This window comes from Amia ocellicauda, unplaced genomic scaffold, assembly GCF_036373705.1.
Source record: "Amia ocellicauda isolate fAmiCal2 unplaced genomic scaffold, fAmiCal2.hap1 HAP1_SCAFFOLD_219, whole genome shotgun sequence".
Taxonomy (NCBI): domain Eukaryota; kingdom Metazoa; phylum Chordata; class Actinopteri; order Amiiformes; family Amiidae; genus Amia; species Amia ocellicauda.
Window position 1 is genome coordinate 58,643 of NW_027102782.1, and position 8,336 is coordinate 66,978.

The window sequence follows — 8,336 nt, forward strand, 5'->3', positions numbered from 1 at the left end:
GAACAGCGTTTATCCCCGCAAAAGAGATATTTGGGTTTATTTTACAAAGCTTATAAATTATATAGGTTAAAAGTATTCTGAATGTTTTGATATCACACGCCATACCTACTGTTGTCTTCTACACCTTACGGTAGCAACAAATCTAACTACTGCTTTACTTTAACAATAATAATGACGGCGACCACGATGACAACAAGAACAACAACAACAACAACAACAACAACATCATCATCATCATCATCATCAGATTTTAATTAAAAGTGGCTACACCAGCGTTTACAATTTCAACCTGTCGACGGACGGACGCTCTGAGTGCATCGATTACGGGCACTCCAATGAAGAAAAGACACCCACCGCCTCCGGGGAACCACGAGGGCAAGCATGACGAAAAGGGCCAGCCCACAGTAGGCTGTTTCCGCCCGGTTTCGAACCGGGGACCTTTCGCGCGTTAGGCAAACGTGATAACCGCTACACTACGGAAACTGACACCGCTGCCTCTTGCTTCAAATGGTTACCGTTAAAGCCTGCTGGTAAAACGGGCTCAGGTGTTTCAGGTCGGCTAGGCTGTGAGATGTCGTCTGAAGTGCGGCGAAAGGATGCCATTTTCACTAACCTGTTTGGCATTGCTAAAGGGCACATCAGGACACTTCGGAAACTCTTTTAAAGGCAGGACGCCCTGCGCTCTGACAGTGCCTGCACTTAGCCCAACAAGGTGATGCTGAATGGCTTGTTCAAACGTCTGGTGGTCTTCCTTCACCACCAGACTATCAGAGCTATTGTGCCTTCTACACCTTACGGTAGCAACAAATCTAACTACTGCTTTACTTTAACATTAATAATGACGGCGACTACGACGACAACAAGAATAACAACAACAACATCATCATCATCAGATTTTAATTAAAAGTGGTTACACCAGCGTTTACAATTTCAACCTGTCGACGGACGGACGCTCTGAGTGCACCGATTTCGGGACACTTCGGAAACTCTTTCAAAGGCAGGACGACCTGCGCTCTGACAGTGCCTGCGTTTAGCCCAACAAGGTGATGCTGAATGGCTTGTTCAAACGGCTGGTGGTCTTCCGTCACCACCAGACTATCAGAGCTATACTGCACCTTCAACTAGATAAGAGTAACAGCAATGTCGCCGATCCTGCTACGGTCGTATTGTAACAGCAACAACATGTATCGATTTTAAAAGTGTCAGTTCCAGTGCCTCACAAAGCTACCCTTCTGCGATCGTTTGTTCTCAAGGTCAGGATTTCTTGCCACTCCGAGGAAGAGAAAACGACGGCCGGCCTTGGAGCAGAGAGATGGCGACGGGTAACACGGCACTGGCACGCGTGCACCGCGGGTTGTTTCCGCCCGGTTTCGAACCAGGGACCTTTCGCGTGTGAGGCGCACGTGATAGCCACTACACTACGGAAAACGACCCGTCCTGGCGTTTCGAATGCCTCCCATCGAAGCAGGCTGATAAAACGCGCACAGGCGTTTCCCGTGGGCCAGCCTGTGAGATAAAGGTTTCTATTTTCACTGACCTATTTTGCATTGCTAAAGGGCACATCAGGACACTTCGGAAACTCTTTCAAAGGCAGGACGCCCTGCGCTCTGACAGTGCCTGCACTTAACCCAACAAGGTGATGCTGAATGGCTTGTTCAAACGGCTGGTGGTCTTCCGTCTCCACCAGACTATGAGAGCTATACTGCGCCTTCAACTACATAAGAGTAGATAGTAGGGTTTTTTGGGCGCGGCCTATTTTGTTATGACGTATGCCCTAAGCTTATTAATATTCCTACGTCATAATTGGGGGGCGTGATTTTAGGTAGAGTTATTTCCTTAATTATTCCTACGTCATATCCGTCAGAAAGTGTGCACCCATAAAACCCTGAACAACAAGGCCACCCATAAATACCCCCACCCCTCTGAAGGCAACGCCCCGAAACTCTCCTCTCTATTTAAGAACCCGCGCTTCTTTTAGGCAATACCTCTTTAATTCTCAGCTTCTGAAACATCCCGCTTCTTCAACATGTCCAGCGACATCAACATGAAACCCCGCAAGAAACAATCCCGGGCAAGGGTTCCTGTACTCACCAATTTGAAGATTGAACGCTCCTGGGTGTTGTTCTGGGGGGCTCGACGGGGTTACCGCTTTAAAAGGGATCCCAGCTATGTTGGAGTGGAGCTTCTTGCTTTGGGAGAGAAGGAGGGTACGTTGGAACCTTTTGAGACGGTAATTGAATACTCTTATGAGGACTGGTTGAAGGTGATGGCCTGGAGAGATCTGGGGCTTGTGGATAAGACTCTAGAAGGCTTGCAAGAGGGTCCAAGAGAATGCGAAATGGAGTCTCCGACTCAGGGTTTTGAAAGGTGTGAATGGGAAAGCTTGCAGAACTACGACAGACGACGTGTGGGGTTTTGGAGGGGGGTCTGACGGCTCAGGGGCTACTCTCTTCTAAGAGGGCGGTGTGTCGTGACGTAGTGAAGAGATAGGATAAAAGGTGCAACAATTCATTCATGGTTTAAAATTAAAGAGAATGTCTTACCCGAAAGCTGCGGACGTCGACAGGCTCTACAGGCCTCTTCAAACCCGGGATCACCCCTGGTTCTATTCCCCAGATTTTGTATACACTCTGGAACCCTTTGACTGTGGTTACTCTCCAAGACCTCAGACCCCGGTCCCTCAGGACGAAACAACATGCGGTGCGATGGATGTCCAAATGAGTCTCGGGGATCCCCAGCCTCTGGAGCTCATGGAGGGCCTTGATTTTGCCGAACTGTCTACCGTCTGTGCGTCTCAGGAGGGGGTCAGTCCAATGGATGGAGAAACACCCCACAAACCACCAGGCGACCCAATGAGCATCGGACTGTCCCGGGGGCGTGATGAAGACGCAGGATTTTTGCCCGGGGTATGTGACCAAGTAAGCAGAGTGGTTAAAAGCACCCTGGTGTATATTCTGAGTGCTCTCATCGACCGAGCTCTGAAAGAAGTCTGTCGGGGGTGTGAAGTGAATCACCCCAGTCAGTTGAGACACAGTTGTTTGTTTGAACCAGACCGTTACTATTTCCTGTTCTATTTCAACGTGTTTTACAGAAGACTGAACAAACCGTGGCTGAAACCGGCACTAATCAAGGCGCTCTCTTACTCCCACATACATGTCACTGTGGGACAAGTCCAGAAAATCATAGATGAGATTTTGCTGGAGCTGAAAAAGGAGCCGTTTATAATAGAGAAACTTGGGCAGCTGCTCAATGACCTGGATGAGCCGAGTAGAAAAACCGCTGGCAAGCTAAAAGCTTATTTCTTCCGTAAAGAAGTTAAAGCTGGGGGCAGCGACGAAGAATTCGACATCTACGCCACTGATTCAGACTCTGACCTGAACTAAGGGACTTTGAACATGGGGAATGTTCTGGACTGCTTCTGCAACTGGTTCTGTCATCAACACTCAGCAGCTAACCTGAGAGCGCTATTACACCATGTGCTTGACAGAAAAGTAGCCAACGCGAGCCTTTTCTCTACAGATTTAACCATCGATGAGGATCAACTTTCAAACCTGGAAAAGTGAATGGCTGCTGTAACAAAGACCGGGGGGTACGAACACTGGGATGAAGGGCTCAAGGGGGCCAAGAATGATATTAGGCCATTTCATCAACATCTGTATGACCTTTTACTGAGCATGTTTAATACACCTCTGTTTACTTTTAAAATAGGTCATATTGTTGTTTTATTTACATATGTAACTGAGGTGTGTGCCTACAAGATAAAGAAACAGGTATATTTGTTGATATAGATCAAGTAACCAATCATCTGATTTCTTTTTGTCTGGACCGTAGAAAAAATTGTTGTGTATGTTATACTTTTCTCAAATGTCTAAAAAGTGGTATCTGCTCTCCTGAAGTTGAATAAAAAACCTTGTATAAAAACTTTGCGCATAGTGTGGGTCTGTGTGGTTATTTGACAGAATGACTCGGCAAGCTCCCCAAATGCAGGAACTATACTACAACCCAGCCAAGATTGGGGGTTTGGCGGGTAAGAAGGGTTTTCAAAGAGGACTCGCTGAGGCCGGAGTGAAGGTTAATGATGTGGTTGTTTCAGAATGGTTACAGGAACAAGACGCCTATACCTTACATAAACCTCTCAGGATTAACTTTAAAAGAAACCGCGTATATGCAACTGACATAGATTCACAATGGCAAATGGATCTAGTCGATATGTCAAATTTATCAAAACATAACAATGGTCACAAATTGATGTTGATGTGTATCGATGTGTTATCAAAATATGCCTGGGCTCGCATTCTACATAATAAAACAGGTCGGGCGGTGACAAGGGCCTTTGAGGATATATTGTCCCAGGGTCGATGTCCTAAAAAACTGCAGACTGATAAAGGAAAAGAGTTTCTCAACAGAGAATTTCAGAATCTACTGAAGAGACACAAAATACATCATTTCACCACCGGTAATGAGCTTAGGGCATCGGTAGTGGAGAGGTTTAACCGCACCATAAAGACCAAAATGTGGAGATATTTTACAGCGGTCAACACGTTCAAGTATTTTGATAAAGTTCAAGATTTTATCGATGCTTACAACCAAGGGTATCACACCAGTATTAAAATGAAGCCTTTAGATGTTGATCAAAGTAATTCTTTTAAGGTCTATAAAAAATTATACCGACCATTTATTAAGAAGGGAAAAACTACTTATTAGTTCAACATCGGTGATGTGGTTCGCGTTTCAAAGCTAAGGAGTACTTTTGCCAAAGGTTATGAACAAACATTTTCTGACGAATATTTTACAGTTACCGAACAGTTGGGTAGAGACCCCCCCGTGTACCGGTTAAAAGACTATGACAGGGAGGATATAGAAGGAACGTTTTACGAAGCCGAGTTACAAAAAATTATTGTGGGTAAAGACAGTGTATACAGAGTTGAAAAGATATTAGCTGAAAAAACCCAGAACCGGAAAAAATATGTGTTGATGAAATGGCTTGGATGGCCTGAAAAGTTCAATAGTTGGGTCCCGGAACAACAGGTTTGCGATATTCAATCCTTATAACAACATGCCCGCGGGTGTGTTGGGGGCATTACTTTCGATTCTCAAGATGGAATCAGGAGGCTTCTACGTGACTCTACCCAGTAATGCCTCTCTCGATATATATCCTAAAAATGAAATATCCAGTTACACGGTACAATTTGGAAAATCTATAGATCTAAGGGGGTCGTGGGAAGTGGGGTTGGCGGAAATACAGTATCCTTACACTTGGGCTGTTTTACAAGATAAGGATGCCACCTTCGCCATTTTTGATGATGTTAAAAAGAGTCAATGGACATTCACGATACAAGGAGGTTATTATGACAATGTGGATAAAATATTAGATGAGATGCATAAACAGTTCTCAGAAGGCACCCCCAACATCAAGCTATATTACAACCCTATTAAAAACAGAGTGTACAAGGTGTCAAAACCAGGTATTAGCATTCAAACCAGCGGCCAACTGGGGCGTATATTTGGGTTCTATTCTGACACAGAGAGCAGATTCTCAGAAGTGGTGGGGCGGCTTTTACACTCTTTATGTGTATACGGATATCATAACCCACCAGAGGGTCGGGGATAGTTATGTCCCCCTTTTGAGAAATGTACTTAATAAAGGTAAAAGCAATGACATGGTCACAATTACTTATGACAAACCACACTACGTACCAGTCTCAAAGACCCACTTTGACAACATCACGATCGAAGTAAAATCGGATCAGAATATCAACGTACCCTTCCGCTTCGGTAAAGTTAATGTCAAACTACATTTTCGACCCCTGAAACAGTTTGTACATTATTAAAATGGCTACCTCGAGGGGTTATGTAGATCCTAGCGCCTATGTGGATTATTACAAGATGCAAGATGGAACGGCTTGCCCGGTATTGTAGGAGCCCCCACAATGTATGGCGCCGGTCTAGGAGGACTCTTTCGTGGTCTCTTTAGAATGGCCATACCCCTGCTTAAGAGAGGCTTTGCTATAGCCAGACCCCACTTGAAATCAGCGGCTAAAAATATTGTTAGTGACGTGTTCACCAATGTTATGAACCGGGCAGCTAGCCATGAGCATCAGGAGGGTTCGGGTCTCATGGTAATGGCGAGGAGGGGGGTAAAAGAAGAAACAGCATGTGTCCACCAGGGGGCGACAAAGATCCGTGGCTAACAAAAAACGAAGAATCTCTCATTCTCCAACATATCGTGGAAACACTCGGAGAAGGAAGCAGCACAAGAAAAAACCTGCAAAAAGAAAGTCTCAAAGAAAGAAAAATAGAGCCTCAGGATACATCTTTTAAACATGTCTTTTGTCCACAGTCTATCGGAAGAATGCGTCAAATCAGAACTGGATCTGTTTACAGTTCCATACACTCAAACGAGTATAGATAAGATCATATATGTAGAGATTCCCCCTCTTTCTGCAATTTCAGACACGGCCCCTCTGGAGTTTTTTATAGCTGGCAATGGCGAGGATTATATTGATTTGAATAACACATTTATTTTAATGAACTGTAAAGTGACTGATGAGGATGGCGATGCAATCGAGAAGACGACCAACGCTGGGGTCATCAATTACCCGGTGGCCACCATGTTTTCACAGGTGGATGTGACCCTGGGAGATCGGCTCATTAGTCAAAGCAGCAATACTTACCCCTATAGAGCCATGATGGAGTGTATACTTAATTATAGTGAGGAGACCCTAAGCAAACAGTTCAACCCCGGCCTTTTCTTCAAAGACATCCCGGAAGCTATGGACGACAAGGATCCAGAGGGACTCAATAAGGGTTTGCAAAAAAGAACGGCCTTTTCAACAGAAGGGAGGACCTTTGAGCTAATGGGGCATATCCATGCAGACATATTTTTCCTAGAAAAACTCATGCTCAACGGGGTAGACATTAAAATTAAAATGATCCGTAGTAAAAGTGCTTTTTGTCTGATGACCCCTGATACTGAAAAATATAAACTGACCATATTATCGGCCTCGCTGTTTGTGAAAAAAGTGTCCGTCTCCCCGGCGGTTAAACTAGGACACGCGCATGCGTTAATGACGGCAAACGCCAAGTACCCGATCGAAAGAGTCTATATGAAAGTCCACAGTATCCCCGCAGGGACACGGGTGATGAACCAGGAAAATCTGTTTCTAGGACAGCTCCCAAAACAGGTTATTATAGGTCTCGTGGATAATGATGCATTTACCGGGGTTTACAACAAGAACCCCTTTAACTTTAAACATTATAACGTGGAATTTATAGCGTTGTACGTCGATGGTGTGCAGGTTCCATCCAGACCTTTTCAACCTGACTTTGAAAACGGCAATGCGGTTCGTGAATATTACAGTCTAGTACTGGCTACGGGTCGCCATCTCAAGGATCAAACTCTGCTGATCGATCGCCGGGAATACTGCAGCGGTTACACCCTGTACGGTTTCAACCTGACCCCTGACGAAGAGTGTGGACAACATTTTTCACTGATGAAGACGTGCAATATGCGTTTGGTGATGCGTTTCAAGCAGCCTCTACCACGCACTGTAAATATGGTCGTGAATGCTGTGTTTGACAACATTATTGAGGAGAATCAGAGGAGAAACGTTCTGTATGATTATTATTAAAATGAACACCAGAGAGCTCAACCACATCATGAATGCCCTGGCCGGCTCACGGAAACTGTTTCAAGGAGTCTACGCCTGCGATCAGCTGCCTAAATTTAAGATCAAGAATTTACCTGCAATGTACATAATCAACACACACCCTAAAAATATGCCCGGAGAACATTGGCTGGCTATTTATCTAAGGGAGGACCACCGTGGTGAATTTTTTGATTCCTATGCAAACCCCCCGGATTTCAGACCTTTCCCTCGGAAGATAAATAACTTTCTGCTCAACAACTGTCAAGAAACCATTTACAGCGGTCGTCAAGTACAAAGTCTTCAGACCTTCACTTGTGGTCAACACTGTGTGTTTTTCTTATATCATAGATCTAAAGGAAGGTCATACCCCGATATTATGGCCTTGTACAGTGAGGATTTAGGCCAAAATGATAAAAAAGTGGCAGAGTTTGTCAGTACACTGTGGACCCCCCCTTATAACACAATGACTTACGACCCTAGCCAGCCATGTATACAGATGGGGTGTTCTTGTGAGGATTTTAAAAGATGTCATGCGTGTTAAGTTGAAAAAATAATGAAAACAGCCTTTGAATCATTAGTTTTGTTTTTATTCAACACAATTCTTATACAAAGCAGGGGTTATGGTATAAATAAATGTACAACATTTGAAAAAAAAAAAAAAAAAAAAAATTGTTTGTCGGGTCATTA

At 44.5% G+C, this 8,336-nt stretch overlaps 1 non-coding gene across 1 annotated transcript; it reads right to left on the reverse strand.

The window, feature by feature from the left end:
- Positions 1-410: 410 nt before the first annotated feature.
- trnav-aac (transfer RNA valine (anticodon AAC)) lies at positions 411-483 on the reverse strand. Its single transcript has one exon. It is a non-coding gene; the product is annotated as a tRNA-Val (tRNA).
- Positions 484-8,336: the final 7,853 nt, after the last annotated feature.